At 36.2% G+C, this 22,552-nt stretch overlaps 1 protein-coding gene across 1 annotated transcript in view; it reads left to right on the top strand.

Annotated features, from left to right (window-relative positions):
• Positions 1–566: 566 nt before the first annotated feature.
• Positions 567–22,552, top strand: part of LOC145687861 (carbohydrate sulfotransferase 11) — a 68,827-nt gene continuing 46,841 nt past the window's right edge. The window contains exon 1 of the mRNA XM_081761355.1: positions 567–1,121. The gene's annotated coding sequence lies outside the window, so the exon portion shown is untranslated. The remainder of the gene's footprint in view (positions 1,122–22,552) is intronic.

Raw genomic sequence — 22,552 nt, 5'->3', positions numbered from 1 at the left:
CAGCAAGCAAATTATGTGTAATATCTATGGTGTCCGAATATTAATGTGAGTCACTGTAGATATTTTCTGGAAGTGGGGAATGTCGTCCCCAGCGTTCCCCCTCATTTTTACCCCTGCTTTATACTTTATTATTGATATATTTTGAATTACGTACATACGAGGCACTAAAAAGTTATTTAAGTGTTTCCAAGATTCATAATGCGGTCCTGCTTCTGTGTATCGTCTATGTCCTTAGCCGAAAGGGCATAGTCACGAGAGGAAGAACTAATTTAATTAAAACTGAAATAAACATTCATTCATTTCATGTTTATTTAAATCACTATAGTCATAGTATAATGAATAACTATAATATTCGGGTACCTTCCTAAAAATCAGTGTACTACTGAATTTTGAGGCAATAGCTCTTGTCCTAGAAGTAGAATAATAATTGTTTACACTCGGGAGCCGCAAGCCGCATAGAAAATATTTAGGCCGAAGGATGAAACTAGTTGATACTAATGTGTGTACTGTATGAATAAACAAAATGAAAGAAAGAAGGAAAACAATTAGTAAACACGCTGCTTGCCAAGGTAAAGTTGGAATTTTTCTTCCCGCCGAAGGCGGTCGTGAGTAAATTGCAAATGTTAGAATGAAACGGTAGCTATCCTGAATAGTATGGAAGTGAGGAGTGCCTTCTCACCATCGCGGTCAACGGCATGACAAAAGGTCGCTTCTTCCCATCCCATACGCACTGCGCATAGCTATGCTAATTTGCGAGTAGTCAAGTGATTAAAGTGTACTCATCGGTTCATCTCAAACCTTCCCTTTATACGACTTGTATTGGTGTAACAGGAAATTCAGTTCCCGAAGCAGGAAACGCGTTACGCTTAAGCGCAGTGGATGCAACAAAGTTGTCAATGGAAGTTATTATTACAGACGACTGGGAGATAATCGTTTGTGTGTTTTAGGTTTCACTCAAAAGATGTGCGCCAGTTGTGAAAAGGATGACATCTCTGAAGTGTTGTAAACAATATTTTCTGTATTGTTTATTGACTAGCGCCGATAAATTCGATGATCCATTATGAGTTTCTTCGAAAGAAAAACTAATTGCAGCGAGTGTGTATGTAGCAGTATTTCTATTGGTGAGTTATGTGCGCGAAAATATTTTAATATTCTTTTATTCGGTTTATGACCTTCTGTGAATTATTAAAAAAACACGTGGATTATGCTGCATTTTGCAAATCGTTGAAAAAAGTTATAATGGTGTGAATAATAATTGTAGTAAAAATTCAAACACATCTAAAAAAAAAATCAACCCATATGTGTTGAAACTCCGGTTATATTTAGTAATTTTGTAAACAAGAAATGAGCAAGTGCAAGGAAAATTGATAAGTGAGTTTATAGTTAACTAGATGCAGATTAAGAATAGTTCATCATAAAAATTGCAATTTTTGCAGTTAAAATGAATGACTGCGTGAGAGGATTGTGTAGAATACCAAATTCCACTATTCGAGGAATTTTTCATGATGCAGGTTTATTGTACGGGTACACACGCAATTTTTTCCGGGTTCACTCGAGTATACGGTTCTACCAAATAGAAAATTTATAGGCAAAATACGTGAAACTTTTTTCTAGAAGGAATGAGAGGGTGAATGTAAGCAATTGTTACTTACTGTTGCTTCACGGCGTATTGAAATTAATTTTCAGTGATGATGAAAGTATTGTATGTATAAATGTGCTCTTTCACTATCCTCGCTTGTGCGTATACTCCCCGTCGCTGACGCGCCTGCTCCCTTTGGACGCATACCCTCGTTCTCCGGGCCCTAATGGGCTCCTAACCCCCTTCGCTGGCTCTGCTCTATTTTGTAAACTGAGTAACACTAAAGACCTTATATGTGGAAGATTGTGGGAGATACTAAATATCAACACAAGTTGGTTCGTGTTTTATGCACTGTAGATTTTATGAAATACATCCCCACTATATTTATACTGAGCCTTCCTGAAATCAATCTGCAAGTAGTAATGGAGCACCTGATTCATTGCGTACTCTACTCAAAAAAAAAAAAAAAAAAAAAGTTAACTTTACAACGCCCGCTCCAGCAGATATACTCATTCAGAAACGAGAAATTATACTCTAATAATTTTATGAAAATGGATCAAAACTTACCTAACCTTAAGCTAACCCGTTCCTAACCCCTACCCAACGTATTTATATCTTACTCTACTCTACCCTACCTTACTCTACTATACTTTTTAAAAGAGGCCTACTTATCGATGCGCAGCTGGAGCGTGTCTTGTAAAGTTTACCCAGAAAAATACATAGATATAACCTAACTTGAAAATGTAAGAAATTTGTCAAATTTGGTAGAACCGTCTGATCGAATAATGCCATTTTAGACTTTACCATATGTGATTTTCAGCGAGTCAGCTCTAGGTATCCTAAACAATTATTTTTCGGGTGTGGACTTGCATTCCCGGGTGGATATTCACTTTAGGAGGGCTTCAGTGTACGTACATAATAAGAACTATTGAGCCAAAGGCATTAACTAGCTTGTGCTAGGTTTCCACTAAAAAAAAAAAAATAAAAAAAAAAAAAAAAAAAAAGCACGAATGCTATCTAACCGAGTGAGGGCAGAAAAATTCCTCCGTACGGAACGGACGCGTCAGCAACGGTGGGTATACACATAAACGAGGATAGCGCAAAACACTATATGTGGTATAAAAACACTTAATTAGCGTGTTGGATTAGGTACTTATACGTGGCCTTATGGGTAATTTCCTGATACGTTTTCATTGCTTAAGCATTTATGTTCCAAAATAACATTACACAAATATGTGGATCTCTTAACTCTCGGCATGAGTTAGTACACTGCCCAGATGCTTCGCTTTACTTCACTTTGTCTACTGTGGTTAATGGCTGCCTTATGGGCAAATCTGTGCTTAACATGTTAGAATTTCATTAATGCATTTATACGTAGATACACATCTCATATGTGAGATGATAGCGAATTTCAACTATGTACACTCCTGTCCAAAATGATTGGCGCATATCTATAACTATCTTCTTGTAAGAATATAATTTGATAATGATTTTGCAGGGTACTTTTAACACCGATACTATGTGTGTAATCGGGAAATGTGTATTTGTGGTAAGTTTCATAGGAAAATTATACTGAATAAAGCAAAATGTTGCTAAATGGACGAGAAAGTTTTATTTTCGTTTTATTGTTCTTATTTACTGCTCTCTTTACATGAAATTTGCCACATACTATATATGCCGATTATACACATACTAGCATTATGAAAAATAACGGGCGAATTCGTTATCAAATTATATTCTTACAACATATACATACATCCGACAATAATTTTGGACATGAGTGTACATACTGATCAATTAAAATATAATTACAAATTTGTTCTCTATGTTTTACAAATATGTAGATTTGTACAGTAAATCCGCACCTTTTTCAGAACATACCAAACCAGTATATCATGTTTATAAGTGTAAAACCGTTACAAGGGCTATACTAGGGTTAAATTGAATGAGTGGATATCAAATGTGACTGTAACATTCTAATTTCCAAAGACAGGTCATTTCTGGACGATGTAGGATATGTAGATTGTTAACAAGTCTAGACTTCCAAGTGTGAAACCATGACAAGCGCTCTAACCTCTATCATTTTGTAATGTCAGTGTTTTTATTTTTTTTAAATATTTTTTTCACTATCTTTTTATGCGTATATCCTTTGTCGCTCACGCGCCTGCTTCCTGTGGATGCTTGGACCCTGCTGCGCTCCTACCATAGCTTGGTTAAATAGGATTTTCGATTTCAGTGGCCACCTAGCAAAAGTTTTTTTTTTTTTTTTTTTATGGTCATTTTTATGATATATGTGCGATCGCGTATTTATACTCATAAGGGAAGTCCTCTTAAATTATATCTGTGCCCATGACTGCAAATTTTTAAGAATCGAGTTCTAAGACAATTGCATAGGGTAGGATATTAGGTACTAGGATACCACGTAGATATTTTCAGGGCATGTCAGTCTGCATACATATTATCAATCTGTACAGAATTATTTGGGCATGCGCCAGGGAAATAGTAATCCGAAACATCTTAAGAAATCATTCAAAGCAAGAAAAGTGACATATCATTCATTATCGCCCCCAAATCTATCGACGGCTTCGAAGCCGTTACTGTGACTTTTAGTGAGGCGTTATAAACGACCTCGTTTATATGCGTATACCCTCCGTCGCTAAAGTGGCTGCTTCCTATGGACTCACGATCTTGCTACTGCTTGGGTTACCCTGGTGCGTTCCTGCCCTGACTGGATTAGGTAGCATTCGTGCTTTTTAGATCGTGTTTTGTGCACTCTAGTTTTTATGCCATATGTCGACACTGTATTTACACTCATTACATATATATAACGAACCGTCATCACTACCAAATGATTTAGAGGAGAAATTAAATAACGCCTAAAAGTAATAGAAAGTTGCTTTTCTAATTTGACATACTATTCTTAATCAGCACTTTTTCTCGCAATTGTCACATCTGATTAATTTCAGTATTTTTCTCTCATTATTTGTCATTTTGTCACTCTGTCGTGGTCAGCACCAGGAATTAAAACCGATGCATAAGAAAAGGAAGCATTTCTCGTAGGATGTCCTTCCTCTACATGCTGCTTTACCGATATAACAGTTTTTGAGTTTACCTTTAAAATTTAAATGACGTGTGGGACAGGTCATAATAGCATACTTATATTTCTGTGTGAGTTTCGAAGATTAGCATCCATTGAACTACATCAAAAGCGTACCGTAATTGATAAGCACTGGACCCTAATTAATCCAATCTGACATCTGTAAATGTAAGAGAGCAGCTTCCTGTTGGGAATACCAAATAAAAAAAAAGTAAATAAATAAAATGAAAATACAGTATCGAAAATATCATGCGTTTGAAAGGAATGTAGACGAAATGTGCTATTGGAAAATTGTGCACTTTTCTTTTGTCTTGAAGAACTTTTGGAACTACCTCATGTTTGTGTTGTTCCCCACTTCTATTTTATGTTCTCAGTGTACTGAACTAGGGCAGTTGGTGCCTAGAATAAGAATACGGGGATATTTTTATTAGCATATAGAGTTATGGGAGTGCAATGACTCCCCAACTTTTTGACAAAAAATAAAAATTCCACCTATAAGATAATAAAAATAAAAATGCCACGGTTGTTTTGACCCCCCCCCCCCCCAGCAGACAATTCCTATCTCCGCTTATGTTTATAAATATGCAATTGTAATGCAAAACTAGCTTGAACTGTTTCGTGCGTGTTTTTCAAACTTTTATCCCCATACCCCATGTCGCTCCGCACGTAGTCTCTAGGGACGCCTTCTGTCATTGTCTCTGCCGGCTTTGCTTTGCCCTGAACTGGAACAGTTACCTGTAGTGACCACCTAGCATAGGTTGATGCTTATTTTTGTCACGAGCAATGTTTTAATGGAACGTAAGTATATAAGAATATTGATTTTTCGACATAAGTACAGACATATATAAATCTGTACACAGCGTAGTGGTCATAAAATAATTCTTTCGTATATTTAGCCATGAAATCTATTCTTTCCGGGCTAAGAACGGGCATTTCAGCCAGTTGTTAGTATTGTAAATAGTGAAAAATATTCTTGGAAAGAAAGAAAAAAAAACATTATCAAAAACGCTTTACTCGTAAAATATTTTACATATTGTGGTATTATTTTTGTTATAGTGAGTAAACATAACTTGGAAATCAAATATTTATACCAATTCATGCTGATATACATGTTTATCTTGAATAATTTTACAATTTTAAAGTGAAAGATACGGATATGAATTATGAAATAGCTATGGTAAAGCGGTAATAAATGTATTCGATTTATTTAAAAGAAAAAAAACTTACAAAGAACATATACTCGCTGTGCAACGCAATTAAAATTTTTGCAGTTGGCAGAATGATAGCATATTCTACACGTGCATATTTTACTATTGTTCTTTACTTATTTATACACTTAAAAAGAATTACGATTAAGATTATTATGATTATCTTTCTTTCGTCCAATTACTGTGATGCAAATTCTGACGTTCACTGTGACCGCCCACTCTTATACGTATGTTGGGAAGAAAAAGGTAGGCCCTATCTTGAAAAAAAAAAATAATAATAATAATAAATATCAGGAAACCCCGAATTCCGTGTTTATTTTAACATCATATAATAAAAGAAATCTGAAATCCCCGTAGTTTACCAGTTAGAAAGGAATACCATTTAATGGTGATTTTCGTTTAAGGCAAATTTGCGACTGAATAGATGATGGAATAATAACGTGAAATTTATTTATACTAACTGGGTGAAGTACCGAAGACTAATATCAAATAAAATATATCTATCTGAAAAGACGAATACTGAACCTGACTTTCATAGATCCATGATTTGTTATAGGGAAGTACACAAATCGTAAGCAATTTGCCGAAATGATCCTTATTATTATTCTACCGACCTTCCGCTTACTTAGTCTTCGCAACTCAGTCACAAAGATTTGGAAGTGACATGATTAAATCAGAAATGAATAGGTTGCCCATTTCAACAGTCTTTTTTTCTTATATTTGATTTTATTGGGGCGAATTACTAAACTGAGCCATCAAAGGATAGAAAAAGTTTCTATCCTTTGATGGCTCATTTTAGTAATTCGCCCCAATAAAATATTAGGGTGTCCCAGGAGGAAAGGACAATATTTTGAAAAATAGTAGTATGGGTGATTCTAAGCAAAAAAAGTTCATATCAACATAGGTCCTAATCTTAACGGTTTAAGAGCTACAGGTTGTGAAACATTTTTTACTTTATATTGATTATTGCTCACCCTATACTTATTCTACAGAGGTGGTACATAGCAAATTTGAAAGGTGTTCAAATGACCTTTCTAATGATATGCAATATGTGGCAGTGGTATCTTTGGAAGAGAATTTATTGAGGGATATTTTGGAATCAGTGTTACCATCCAATTTCTTTAATTAACCTTAACTTTCTCAAATTTCCCTCAATAGCTTCCCCTCCGAAGACATCACTGCCACATGCTGCATACCGTTGGAAAGGTTATTCCATCACCTTTCAAATCCGCTATGTCTTACCTCTGTAAAATAGTTGCAGGGTGAACAATACACAACAAAGTCAAAAATAAATGATTCACACCCTATAGATCTCAAACCGTTGAGATTAGGACCTATGTTCATATGGACATTTTTCTTAAAATCACTCATACTGCCATTTCCCAAAATATTGCCCTTTCGTCCTGGGACACCCTATATATATATATATATATATATATATATAGGGTGTTTCAAAACAACATCGACAATGTTTGGGAGCTGATTCCTGACACCAAGATAAGAACAAACGTATAGACCAACTTGTGTGCACAAATGCTTCTTTTCGGAGTTATAGGCTGCCGAAAACATGATAAAAGGAACTTTAAAGGTCCATAGCTCCATAACTATGGGACCTATCGTGGTCGGATCAAGACTTTACTTAAGAAGTAGTATGTGTCCTATCCAAATATCCATGTTTCAGAATCCTGTGGTACTTCCGCAACAATTTTTATAGAGACAGTTTAGCTACGGGCAAACAATTTGAAGTACTCACCAACAACCTCTTTAAAAATTGTTGCGAAAGTATCACATGATTCTGAAACATGGATATTTGGAAACGGTACATACTAGTTCTTAAGCGAAGTCTTGATCCGACCACGATAGGTCCCATACTTCTGGAGCTATGGACCTTTAAACTTCATTTTTTCGTGTTTTCGGCAGCCTATAACTCCGAAAGGAAGCGTTTGTGCATCCAGGTTGGTCTATACTTTTTGTCTTATCTTGGTGTCAGGAATTACCTCCCAAACGTTGTCGGTATTGTTTTGAAACACCCTGTATATAGCGACTATATGGTTAGCATATGGGCTTTGGGAGCAGCAGATCTGCGTTCGAGTCCCTATGGAAGCTATATCTTATCTGAAGTTAATGGGAATGAGTGACATTAGGCGCTAGTAGTCTGCTTACGACGCTTATCGCACGCTGCCAACATTGGTTCCGGCCGTTGGTTCTACTTAATTAACCGGTTCCGTCAACTTAGACACCCGACCCGTAGTTCCTCTATTTGAGATGATAGAACTCATGCACAAAGTGCAACCTCAAGATTTGTCCCTTAACCTTGACTCGCGTTAGCGATCTAAGCCCTATTCTCTAAGGGAGTGGGATAAGCCCACTGCGCGGCCAGACCGAAGCCCTGAGTACCTACTGGTGGAGGCGGTCATGTTAGTGAATCAGGCCCTCCCATGCTGTGCAGGCATGGTGCCCGAGCGTTTCGAGGCATGTTCACCTCCCGCCCATGCTCCCCGTTACTCAGATTCCTGGGATGAGCTACCGAATCCCACAGCCCGGTAGAGTCCCAACTAATCCGGGTACCCCAGGCATGCCCAAGTGGCTTGTTCAATCCCGGCCCTGCTCACCTCTATACCTTCAAAAGCTACCGCCTTCGCGCGTAGAGGTACCTTGCGCACATCAAGACACACCATATCTCATCCCAGATCCGATAGTACGTGTTGTCACTATTTGAGTCTACTGTCATTCGTTATGTCAATGGAAGCAAAGTTTTGCTGCAAATGTAAGTGATTCGTAAATCGTTAATTTAACGTCCCACGATTATTCCCTTTAAGCTAAAGGAGGCAGGTAATGGTAATAAATAATATGGAAGAATGGGTATGTGGGAGAAAAGGGCATCCACCAGTTCAGGTTATTTGGAATTGAGCCAAGGTCTTCTCACACGAGACGTAATCACTTTAGTACTGACAAGGAAAGAACATGAACGTGACATCCGAATCAAATCTAGTCAGTTCGATAAATATATGTTCATGCACAAAAAATTAGGTGCCATTGACAACGGAGTAAATCCATGGAGCCTGTTAGTATGATGAAAATCGTACACTCGCAATGAATAGCTATTGCATCAACACTGTTCGTTAGAAAGTTATGGTTTAAAGTTCATTCTCTTCAGAATGAAACGAACTTTCCAGAAGTGATGTGTATTAGCGCCTGTAACATACCTGAACAGTGAAAATCGGGATAATGTCAAGAAAATTACCTCCAAAAATCCGTCCCATCAACTTTGGCCTCCTTCTGGAGTGGCCCCAGTAAAAGCACATAATCTAAATGTCTCGGAAAATACTGTAGGAGTTAGGAAATGGGTGTACTAGGTTTCTTTTTGATAGACGGAATAAGCATGAGGGAAAAGGTTGTATACCAATGTGCTCTGTACATACGAAACTGAACCTATGACCTGACCTATAAAGAGATCACAGTAGTATTTATCCTGATATAAAAATGTGTAGCACATTCTCTGTAGAATAAAGCAGGCATTTTAAACAGCAATTGTGCTACAGTTGTATTGGGATAAACCAACGTTATCCAGCAACACGCCCACCCATGCCCTTGTGTTCTGTATTCTGTTTTTACGATGTCATACTATATCTTCTCTCTTGTTTTAAGGGTATACCTCGTAGTATTTTTCAAGGTACATTTTAATTGTGTACTCCTACTAGATTGCAACTTACCAGGGGGAATGAGGAGGAAGTCCCTCTCTGAAGAATTGGATGTCTCCCATAAGTTTTGAACTATCTCATGTTAAATTTCTCAGATGTGCATTTTATCCCCCCCCCCTGTAAATTGTCCTTTAATTCGCACACTGACTTCTACTGGCTCCGGTGTCGCTTTAGAGGACGCACAACTTCACAATAGAGCTATTTTGGATGATATTTTTGCGACGTAGCCCAAATTTCCCTCTCCACATATCACGGAACAATATGCGTGATAATTACTGAAACGCTTGCTTCATTCTGCAGAGAATGTGGTACAATTCTTAATATCAGGATAAACAATACTGCGTTTATATTTTCTACCAACTTGAAAAGTTCGTTACTGAATGCTCTATATGTGTGTGTGTCTGTCCGTCTGTTATTTACGATTTTTTCTAATTTGAGCTCTCCATTGGATAAAGCATCAAAAACTATCTGAGAAAGTGGTTGAATTTTTCGCGTCGCTCTTACCTTTCCCGAGGTACTGGCAAAAAAAAAAAAAAAAAAAAAAAAAAAAAAAAAACACCGGAGATTTAAGGAGCCGTATCTCGGAAACCATAAGTTATAGAGAGATGATATTTTGCGATTTTTTATGAGAAACAGAAGGTGCGGATAAAAGGATTTACTTTTACATGTAGGAAGAATCACAATTATCCTTCCCGCTCTATTTGTCCACTCGTTTTAAGTTCGTTCTGCCAATGATCTTGGAGCATTCTCAACTGTTCTTTTTTCTTATAAATCCATATCCATCCAAGTACACCTCACTGCGCTGCCGTGTCGTGACAAAACGCTGTAACTTTGGCGGAGCAGTTTTGCGAAAAAGAGCCGTAAAGTTTTCATCCGAAAATGTGATCTGTATCGTGTAGAACCAGTTTATCTCGACTTTGGAAACACGTGGTTACATGTAATGTTACGTAAATGCATGTTGTGACTAAATTTGGTGAAAATTGATTGGTTGACCATTATTGCCTAGTTACACTGGTTCTACACGATACAGATCACATTTTCGGATGAAAACTTTACGGCTCTTTTTCGCAAAACTGCTGCGCCAAAGTTACAGCGTTTTGTCACGACACGGCAGTGCGGCGCTTGAGGACTTTGAAGTTGCCAGCATGCAGTAGGTTTCGCCATTCACTTTTAAGTAAAGCGCTTGCAATGTCCGACAACCCGCCATTCGTAACTTCTCTACTGGTTTATATTATGTTCTCTTTACAGGTCAGATCATGGTTCGGTGTTGTGTGTACAGAACGTTTTGGTATACAACCTTTTCCTTCATACCTATTTCGTCTATCATAAAAGAATTTGGTACACTCATTTCTTAACCCCTATAGTATTTTTCGAGATATATTTGGATTGTGTGCTTTTATCCGGGGCCACTCCAGAGAGGGCCAAAGTTCATGAGAGGGATTTTTGGAGGGAATGTTTCCATCATTCTCCCAATTTTCCCTGTTCATGTAAGTTATCAGCCCCAATCCATAGCACCTCTGGACAGGGTTTGCCCAAGTGGGCCCAGCCCGAAAAAACCCAGTGTTTTTTTTTCGGGTTGGACCCACCTGAAAAAAAAAAACACTTTAAAACCCACCTGGGTTTTTCACCTATTTGTTAGCTTATTATTGATACAACTAAGGTGATCACATTGTACGTGACTTTTATCAGATTTTAGACTTTCCTTGGGCGAATTAGAGGCTTTCACGTTAAGGTATACAGCAACATTCAACATTAGGACCTTTATAAAGTTCTGAATGCACTAAATGAATTTAAAAAAAAAAAAAAAACACCTTAGCTTGAGATATTTATAGAACAAATTAATGTATGGATTATGCTTATAGCCTATTTGAAGCAAAATAAGCAATGTTTTAGAAAATATTTTCCGTGAATAGTATGCTCGTCGACTTGGCGACACCGAGGGACGTTATCACTCATACGTTTCACGGGTTTAAGGTCATAGGTGCCGGTACTAACAGTACATATGTAAATACATTAGTAAAACTATTAGTATTATCTCTTACCTTTGATGTAAAACACAAGGTTCTTCAACTAAAATTTGGTTTTTCGACAACAGTAGTTTAGTTCAGTCATTTGTTGCTACTCTTCAAATAAGCATTCTGTAGAATCAACACCAGCAATAGCGTAAAAATTCTTGTCAAATTTAAGAAGCTTAATGCTCAGTGTTCCGAAGACTATGTAACGCGTACTATTTCAAGTGCTGAGTTCAAATTTCCGTACTAGTGGAAGTTTTGATGTACACGCCGTGAAAGAAGTGCTTAGGAAATTCCCGAATTAAACGCAGAAGAATCGGAAATGAATACTTCAACAATAAAACTATTTATTTTACGCTTAAGCCTGCCATACGTCCCGTAAAAAACGGGAATGTCCTGTTTTTGGGCCCGAGTGTCCCGCGTCCCCGTAAATTTAGTTGGCACAGGGAAATGTCCCGTATTTTAACTCCGTTCCATTTCTGCTATCAATATCAGCTTACCCGAAGAGTGAAAAACAAAAAATTCTGACAGTGACTGGGAATCCTGTAATTAGTGAATGAACAGTACGCTGTTGCATGTCAGTTTCGAGGATTTATAACACCACCTTGTTCGACTTGATAGGGAGCGAAATTTGCAATGCTACTTTTTCTATTGAACTTGGTGGAAACTCGGATACTCTCCGGAACATAAAAAAAAGAAAAAAGAAAAAAAAGATGGCTTTGAGTGTTTCTACATTTACAAACACAGGGAAGATGACTAACCTTTTCTTCAGCAACACATTAGATAAGTTAACAAGAATTATAATCTTTTTCAGAGGCTAGGGGCACAGAATTATGCTTTGGTCCAGGTCTTAGAAAAATGTAAATCTGGTCCTGACAATTACACACGACACAAGGAGAAAAACCAGCTTTTCATCAGATTAAACTGACGAACGTAATTTTGGCAGATACAGCCATGTAAATAAATATTGCTAAACGCGCGAAAAATATTGAAAGTAGATTGTACCATTGATTTAAATAATTTGAATATTGTTGTCCTGTAAAGCATTTTTATAGCACATCTTAAGTTTTTAGGCATCTTCAGTCTGTACAAGTAATTGCAGGGTACGAACAGAGAAAAGCAGCTGCTGCTTAGTGAACTTTCACCTATTATATTCTTGAAGAAAAAAAAATATATATAAAATGAAATCTTTTAGTTTTAGTCTCATGGTTATGCCTGCTGTCCTCAAGGTGACGGTGATGATGAGAAGTGATTGAAATGACGGAATGAAGAAAGTGGGAGGAAACGTGAAAATCCTGAGAAAACCCACGCACAAGGTGTTTGTCCACCACAAAGCTCACTTGGCGCGAGCTGGGACCGAACTAGGAACCCCATGCACTAGAGGTGAACACTCTACCACTGAGCCACCGCGGGTTATTATACTTTTGAACCAGACTACACTTCATTGCATTGTGTTGGAAAGTTGAGGAAGGGGGGATCTGAAGTGTCCCGTATTCTCATGGAGAAAATATGGCAGGTTTATTTACGCTGGAAGATGTTAATTTCATATAAGACATTTTAAAACATTTATTTGTTTCATACAACATGAATTGTATCTTTGTTTTAAATTAACAGACCCCTTTTGGTATTCATATTTAGCGAACGTCAGTCAGGCTTCTGGATGACTTGATCTACATTTTTTCGTGTGTCTGCGAGCTCCTTCATGGCTATGCGGTTAGTGTACGCGTCTTAGGTATGGGACCCGGGTTTGCTTCCCGGAGGGAGCTCATGTGGTTCGGATTCCACGTTAATCAGCAAGTCCCGTCTCATATAGTCTCGCTGCTGAAAGGGACGTTAAACACAAAATCAACTTAACTCGTTTGTCTGCCTCTACCACACACACTACATGGTAAAACTTTCGGCCTTTTAAATTAAAATTTTCAAAATACAAGCACGAGACACTAAATTTCCTGTATAGATTTTGGTGGCATACCAACGTAAAATATCAAAACGGCGGCCATTTTTCAAAACAATGAGTATCCACGCTACGAAGCGCAATTTTCAGTTTTTTAAGTTGAAATTTTGACGGTGGAAGCACGAGATATGCTAAATTTGCTGTATAGATTTTCTCGGCGATCGAATGTAAAATTTCAAAATGGCGGTCATTTTTTTCAAAACAGCAGTAAGTAGAAAATTGTTGCAAGTTGTGACAATGACAATCATGAAATATAAATCACATTTTAACACTTTTACCCCAAAGACATTGAAATATTTCGAAAAAAACCGATTAAACCCGTAAAAAACATATTAAACCCGAAAAAACCCATATGGGCCCAGGTGGGTTGGACTTTTTCAAAGAAGCCCGGGTTTTTTCAAACCCTGCCTCTGGAAAGCTTGTTTCATGCTGAAGAGAATGAACTATAAACCATGATTTTCCAATGAGCAGTTTTGATACAATATCTATTTTACTGCGAGTCTACGATTTTCTTTATATTAACAGGGTTAATGGGCCCCAGGGACCTAGTCCGTTGTCCATGACACCTAATTTTTTGTGCATGAACATATCTTTGTTATGTTTATCGAATGGACTAGGTTTGATTCGGATGTCCGGATGACATGTTCATGTCCGTTCCTTGTAAGCAACCGTGTAGGTGATTTGGATTTGTGAATGTGTTATTAGGTGCTGGGTGAAGCATATACTCCGATCACTCAGTCCTTAGGTGTTAATATAAGCGAACGTAAAATAATTTTCATTAATATAGGAGTAATTTGTTCTATCAGATTTTTAGAAAGGCTACTCCAAAAAGGGAGAAAATTTTACTACTATCGCATGCTCCTTTTGAACCTTTGGTCATAACTGAAACAGAGATGGCGTGACTCAATGAAAACGTGACCCACCAAAACCCATCATCATCAACTCTGACTCATGATCCACGTCCTCCTCTCCATTGACTGAAGAGTTTACACTTGGAAAAAAAAAAAAAAAAAAAAAAAGCTGTGAAATTATCACTAATGGGAGTTTAAAAACTTAACCTTAATTCAAAATGGCGGATTTCAAGATGGACGCCGTCAGATATACCCTTATTATATGACTTCCCCCTAGTCCTAATATGTACCCATATATTTGTTATTCACCTTTTGTCGTTACAAGAGGTCTTACAGAGCTTTTACCTCCAACTGTATGAAGACTATTCTGTACTTCCATGTGATGTTCTGGTAGCTGTATCTCCTAAAGCCCTGGAGTTTTCGCACCTACAACTTCACTGAAATACTGACCACATTTAGTACTACTTTCTCATATGTGTCTCAGTCAGCAACTCGATTCACCCAAACGTAAGGTTTACTTGTTAGATATGAGCATCTCAGGTAAGTAAATAGAAACAAATCAAAAAGGAAGAAAAATGGAAGCCTTGAAAGTAAAACGTAGACAAATTCATAAGTGTTCAGAAGATGCTGTCTACAATGCACTGAGCAGAGTGGGTCGGTGGGTCAGAGTGGGGCATGTCCTGTTCACCCACGACCTACTCACCCAATCACGAATCATGACCCACCGAGCCACTCTATCTCTAAACTGAAACATTTGTATATTGTGACTTTTGCTCAGATACTTCAGAGAATCACTTAGAGCATATTCAACATGGAGGGCGTAGGGGTGGAAGTTGCTTTCATTATTGTCCATGAAAATTGTGGGCCACATTACTTATATACGGGAAATTTCTCGTTGGTCCTAGTTAACTTGCTTATAGCAAGAAAGTTTTGTAATGTCGCCAAACAGTTTAGCGTTGGATGAGAAGCACGTGCTTCCATCAGGAATGAGATGCGTCGCTAACCATTTACAACGTACGAGTTCATTAACCACCTCTCGCTAGTTACATTTGTATCTGTGGTTAGAGAAGGTGAGAAAATTGACTGTAATTTAAGGTACTGTCTCAGCATGTGCCGACTGGTCTCAGGAAATATATAAAGCAACTAGTCAAGAAAGCTGACTCAGGAATTCAACATTCTCTCGGGATTGTGGAATTATACTAGAGGAGATTGGCACTATTCCATCGAATTCAATTAAACAAAATTCTCCTAAATGAACGGAAAAGTTTAAATTAGTGTAATTAATCTATTAATAGTATTCATAACACCGCTGGTAATCCAGAAATAATGTTTTGTATTTTTCTGAAAAAATAGGGGCATGTATTCATCACGAATACTTTATTCTGTTTGGGTAAGGTCAAAATCTAGATGAAATTGGGAGGTATTGCCTTCTATTGTCGTATTGCATTTTAAACGGATAAAACATACTCTTGTTGCAGCCTTCAAATCAACTTAAATAAAGGGTGGCTGAGTGGTAAAGCTCTTACCTCTAGTGCGTGGGGTCTCTGATTCGATCCCTGGCTAAGTAAGTTTGTGGTGAACAACATCGTGTCCGTAGGCTCTCTCTGGATTCTCCCGTTTTCTCCTACACTATCATTCCACCAATTCTTACACCATTCACTTGCCTTAATCATCCGTCTCCCTTATCCTAAAGGAGATAATTGTCGGACGTTAAGGTTGGTTTAAAGGGACAAGTTTTGCCGTTAGATGTCATTATAGTCTTCGTATCTCTTTTATGTATTTTTTACATTTTACGAAAATTCACGATTTCTCTTACAAATTTCAACCTAGAGACTTCAAATTTTCAGAAAAGGAACTTCATAATCCATCAAAGACAATAATCCGTGCCAATTTTTTATTTAGAATTTTCTTCATTGTTGAAATCGCTTGATTGTTGAAATGGATATCCAAACCTTTAACAGTATAACTGTAACGTGTAACCAACCGCGAGTGACGTGTGCTATGTTGCTCTGGAAGAATATATCGAAAAAAGAGGTTGTAGGGAAAGCAGGCTATTATCCGCTGACCCACAAGCTCGTGAACATCAAGTGACCATTTACGTGTAGTGAAATCTAGAGAAAAAAAACATTGTTTTTAAAATATTAACAAGAACAATAACAATTTCTAAAAGTTACAGTGCAATATATTGAAGACATTTTCTCTTGATACGTTGTCAGGAAATTCCTTCCTCTAGAAAGTAAAAACTGCAATCTTGCTGAAAAGAAGAGCAAAGACTTTTATCGTTCGACAAACGCAGAATCATCTTTCTTCAAGAAAACTTTTTTTTTTTTTTTTTTTTTTTTTTTTTTTTTAGTCTGTGTGTGAAGTGTAAATGGAAGAAAATACTACGTGTGCAGTTTATAGTACTACATAGTATCTTGTGAATGAGTGAGTAAAAACACGTGCTTTTGTATACATGCAAAAGCACGGGGTGTAATCAGTGGTTCCTGAGAAACAACAGTGAGTGTTTGTGTGAGTTGAAGTTTTAGTTTTGGTGCAGCGTGGTGCAATAGTGAGTAATACCTTTAAACATATAATCCCTTTTGCTTTTATCGGGGGAAAAATTGGCGGGAAAATTAGTACGCATACAGGAGATGCGGCTATTACGTTCTTAGGGACACGCGGGTTGCATAATAGTAAGGTGTTATTTTCCACACTAACTAAACTAAATATAATCATAGGGAAACAAAGATACAAGCCAAAATTCCAATGGATAGGAGGCCAAACTTTTCGGGCAGTTCTTATGAGGATATCCTAGATAAGTACGAACAGGAACAAAGACAAACAACCAACTCTAACACACAAGTGAACAGAACCAGATGAAACGAAAGTCAAAGAGAGAATCCAGAAGATAAAGGAAAGACATTTAGTGAAAAACGAAAGGTAGATTCACCAGCTAAGAAGGAAAAGAGTGGGAAAGGGAAAAAAGAAGTTTCACCAACCAAACTCAATGTCAGCATGAGTTTAAATGAGCAAGAGGGAAGTATCTCTGGAGATGAGGTCGAAGGAGAAAAGGATCAAGAAGAAGACAACGATGTTGAAATTAGTAAGGACTACGAAACGGCCATGGATTTTGTTGACCAAGCAGTCAGAAAAAGCAAAGCCAGTTCAACGATAGCTAAAAGCATCAAGAAACATTTAGCCAAATGGTTAATGAAACAATCAAAAACAGAAGGTGTTAACCAATACCTAAGGACCGAAATAAATAAGCTCAGAGAGGAAAATGAAAAATTAAAGATCGAAATCACCAAATTACAAAACGACAAGGGAAAAGCCACAGAAGAGAGGCCACTGTATTCCGCAATCCTTACAGGATCAAAGGAACAAGTACAAACAAGTAGAAGAACTCAGGAAATTGAACATGCACGAACGAAACAAAAGCCAACCATCTTTTTAAAAGCGAATTGGAATGAGGAAATAAAGGAGGTAAAGAGAAAATTGTTTCAAGCTGTCAATCCAGCTAAAGAGAAAATCAAAATTTCATCGGTTAAAACAATGAAAAATGCAATCATTGTAGAAACCGCCACTGAAAAAGACATGAGAAGCTTAGTAAATAACAAGAAACTAAACGAAACTGTTGTAGTAGAAAAACCGAAGAAGAAACCATTATTGATTATATACAACATTCCAGCTGATTTCAAAGATGAAGAGATCATCGAAACTTTAGTGGAGCAAAACTTTGAAGAGCAAGAAATGACAGAAGCAATCAAAGAAATTAAACCTAGATTTAGAACCGGACCAAAAAACCAAACTAAATGTCATCTAGTTATTGAAGCAACTTCCCAAATTAAAAGAAAACTTTTGAAAGAATGACGAGTATGTCTAATGTTTGAAGCTCATGGAATAAAAGACTTTATCACTGTCTCAAAATGCAATATTTGTCTTGATTATGGTCACATCAGTAAACACTGCAAAGAAGAGAAAGTTTTTTTTTTCTGTGGACAGGGGGGGCACGATAAGTCGGGATGTGTGAATAAAGATAAAGCCAAGGTTTGTATCCCATGCACCAAGAGAAAGAAAAAGTGCAATGCTAAAACCGAACAAGAGTGTGCAACATATAAAATGCTATACTAGCGCACAATCGCAAAAATCGACTTTTAAATACAGAAAAAAAAATATTTTAAGATAAATTATGACAAACTCAAAAGCATTTTATGACAAATTTCTTAAATGAAGAAAAATTAACAATCATTCAAATCAACGCTATGGGAGCAAAGACTGCTATGGATGAAATTAAAGAACTAGCAAATAAAGTAGAAGCAGACATAATAGTTGTACAAGAGCCTTACACAAGAAATGACAAGTTGATTAACATGGGAGACTGTGAAACAATTATTGCGAAAAACCACACAGGAGAGATCCAGATTCCTCAAAACGTAGGTGAGAAACCAATAGCTGCAATCATAAACAGAAATAAAAGCATCAAAACATTAAATATAACACAATTTGGAAATAATTGGACGGTATGTGTGGGATTGAGAACGAATCTAGGGAACATTAAATTAATCAACTGTTATTGTCAATTTTGCATGGACATACAACCTTTTTGGATAATATAGAAAGATTTTGTCAAATGTATAAAGAGAAAACATCTTAATATGCATGGATTCAAGTGCCAAATCAACACTATGGCACGGCAATAAAACGGACAATAGAGGGGAAAGGTTGAAGAATTGGTCATGAATAATAATCTAATAATAATAAATGACGAAGGGAATCCACCAACATTTAAGAACAGTCAGGGGGAATCAAACATTGATCAGACAATAGCTTCTACAAGATTGAGTAATAAAATAAAAAATTGGAAACTACTCGATTCAGCAACAACAAGCGATCATAATATAATAATATTTGATATCATAAAACCAACCAAACAAGAAGAAACAAATTATTTTCAATCTTCAGACGAAACATTAATATATAACCCAGAGAAGATAAATTGGACAAAGTTCTGGCAAACAATAAATCTACCACAGATAGAAGAAGAGAGCAACATAGATGAATTAGCCCAGAAAGTAGAAAATACAATAAAATTAGCAATTAAAAACTCAACAAAAACAAAAAAGACAACTAAACGATTACACACTAAAACAGATACCTTCGGGACCAATGAATTACAAGACCTGAAAAGAAAAGCTAGGAAACTTTATCAACATACAACAGAAAATAATCTAAGACAAAACAGATTAAACAAATATAGAGTTAAAACAAAAATATGAAAACAAAATAATAGAATCAAAGAAAAACAGCTGCAAAACATACATTGAAACTAATTTAAATCTAGATCCCTGGGGTGAGTACTACAAAATTACAAGTAATAAAGTTAAAACACCTATAACCCTCTCAACTCTAAAAAGAACAAATGGTACGTATAAACTAACTGGGAAGAAACAATAGACTATCTAATAAAATCTCTATTACCACAGGAAATACCTGAAGAAGATAATAACTCACAAAGTTTCATTAGAAGAGAAATGCAATTACTACCTTTAGAAGACAGAATAGAGGTAATAGAAAACCAATAAATAAATCACATAAAACGACTTAAAAGCAAAAAAGCTCCTGGACCGGATGGAATAAAATCGGAAATTTTTAAACATAATGCTGACACATGGGCACCATATTTAGCAAAACTCTTCAACTTGTGTTTTAAAAACGGACGAATTCCCAAAAGGTGGAAACAAGTAAATTTAATCATATTCAAAAAGTCAGAGGACAAGAAAAATAACGATCCAAAATCTTATCGACCTATCTGCTTATTAAATGTAATAAGTAAACTTTTCGAACGAACCATTGTGGAAAGAATAAACAAAAACAGAATTTTAAATAATGACAAATTGCAATATGGTTTCAGAAAAGGCAAAAGCACCGAAACAGCTGTTAAAAGACAAATTGACCTCATAGAAGAAGGTAAACTGGAAAAGTACCAAGTTGTTATTTATGCCGACATTAGTGGTGCTTTTGACAATCTATGGTGGCCCGCACTTTTTAAAGAACTCAAAAAACTAAAAATTAGTAAAGCTCTTTACAACATCATGCTGGATTACTATACTGACAGAACGATTACATTAAAATCTCCAGGAAAAGATATAACAACAATAAGCACCAAAGGATGCCCACAGGGTTCAATATGCGGACCTACAATGTGGGACATTACTTTCCAACCATGTTTAAGAAAACTAAACAATCTAAAAGAAACATTAGGCGTAGTTGGATATGCAGACGATTTAGCAGTTGTGATGACAGCATCCTCAAGAAGACAAATAAAGCAAAAAGGAAATATAATATTAGAAAATCTAGAAAGATGGTGTATAGAAAATAAATTAACTCTATCGGTAAATAAAACGAAAATTACACTATTTGGCCAAACTCTACAGAGAACCCATAATCAAAATTAGGAACACTAAAATAGGAATTGTGAATGAATTCAAATATTTAGGCGTATGGCTAGACAAACGGCTAAACTACGAAACACATATAACTGAAACAACAGAGAAGATGAAAAAAATAGCCAACAAACTATTAACAGTCGCTATAAAAGATTTTAAAATTGACAAAAAAATAAAATAAAAAATAAATAAATAAATTGTATAACAAAGCTATTCTAATGGCTATTGCACAATATTGTTCCGGAATCTGGGGTCATAGACTGTTTCTAAACAAAACCTTAAGCAAAAATTAATAAGAGTGCAGCGATTAATGCTAATTAGAACTCATGGCATCATAAAAACTATCTCTGCAGAAGCAATACAACTTTTGGCCAATGAAGAACCCATACATCTTCAGATATTAAGAAGATGTATTAAGACGTGGCTAAAGAATAATGAGAGAACGAAGATATTAGAAATTACGGGAGAATTGCCAAGCACCGAAGACGATATTAACAAACTGATTAAACGGAAGTGGAAAGATGAATGGAGGGATTCGATAAAGGGACAAAGAACAAGAACCATTATCCCAAACTTAAAAATAAAGAAGAAATGGGAACAATAAGCAGTGAATTAATAGAATACATCTCTGGACATGGACCATATAAATCTCATCTAAGAAGACTCAATATAATTAATGACGATAAATGTACATGTAATGAAGTACAAACACCAGAACATGTCTTCTGGAATTGCAATAATTATATAACAAATATCAAAATAAGGGAAATAAGAGACCTATTAAAAAGGGATAATATACAAACTTTAATAAGCGATAAAATGAAATTAGGAAAATTACAATTTGTTGCAAGATATGTATCAAGAAACGATGAAAGAAAAAGAAATTAACAAGATCGATACCCTACATTGTAAATATAACTAAATAAGGAATTAGAAGAAAATAAAACTAATCAAACAGAAAAAAAAAACTAAGTTCTGATGACAATTTCAGAACTTAAACCTTCACGTTCTTATTTATGTTAGTGTATAGTGCCTTGTTTAGTGTTTTGCTAGTGGTGGCAGGATTTTAAAATATAACAAATGTTTTAGAAGAAGAGAGAAAATAAGAAGACTTTACAAAGCTGGTGAGGGAAATTCAGACAGACCAAAACAGTTCTGATGTAGATTTCCAGAACTAACAACTAACGAAAAATTGGAAATCTGGAAGTTCTTTCAAAGAACTTTCTTTTTTAGTAGGAAAGACAGGTATAAATAACATGAAGAAATAAATTCATACAGGGGAGATAACTATTTAAAGAAAAAAACCTGTAATACTTGTTTAAATTATTTACTAATTATTTCTTTTCTCTTTTCACCTCATACCTTTACACTTTATGCAAGGTGTTTCCTGCTCATGTATATGTATGTAGTATGTGTGTGTGTGTGTGTGTGTGTGTATGTGTCTTTGTGTATCTTTTCAATTTTTTAAAAAAGGAAATAAAAACAATAAGAAAAAAAGTAAGAATAAGGCATGATTTAAATTTTGTTTTAGGTATCATGCCAATAAAAGGTAAGCCTCGCCTCACCCTAACTGAGGCCAATCATAAAAAGAGGAGAGAAATCATACGAAATAAAAAATTAAAAAAAAAAAGTAGTAGAGAGAGAATTACAAGTAAGAGGCAGTAGCGTCTGCCATTTAATAAGACCATATGAAATGGCAAAGGCAGGGGAAAGTGGAGGCTT

The sequence above is a fragment of the Thermobia domestica genome, chromosome 6, assembly GCF_964235325.1.
Source record: "Thermobia domestica chromosome 6, izTheDome1.hap1.1, whole genome shotgun sequence".
NCBI lineage: Eukaryota > Metazoa > Arthropoda > Insecta > Zygentoma > Lepismatidae > Thermobia > Thermobia domestica.
This window is presented reverse-complemented; position numbering and strand designations above follow the sequence as displayed.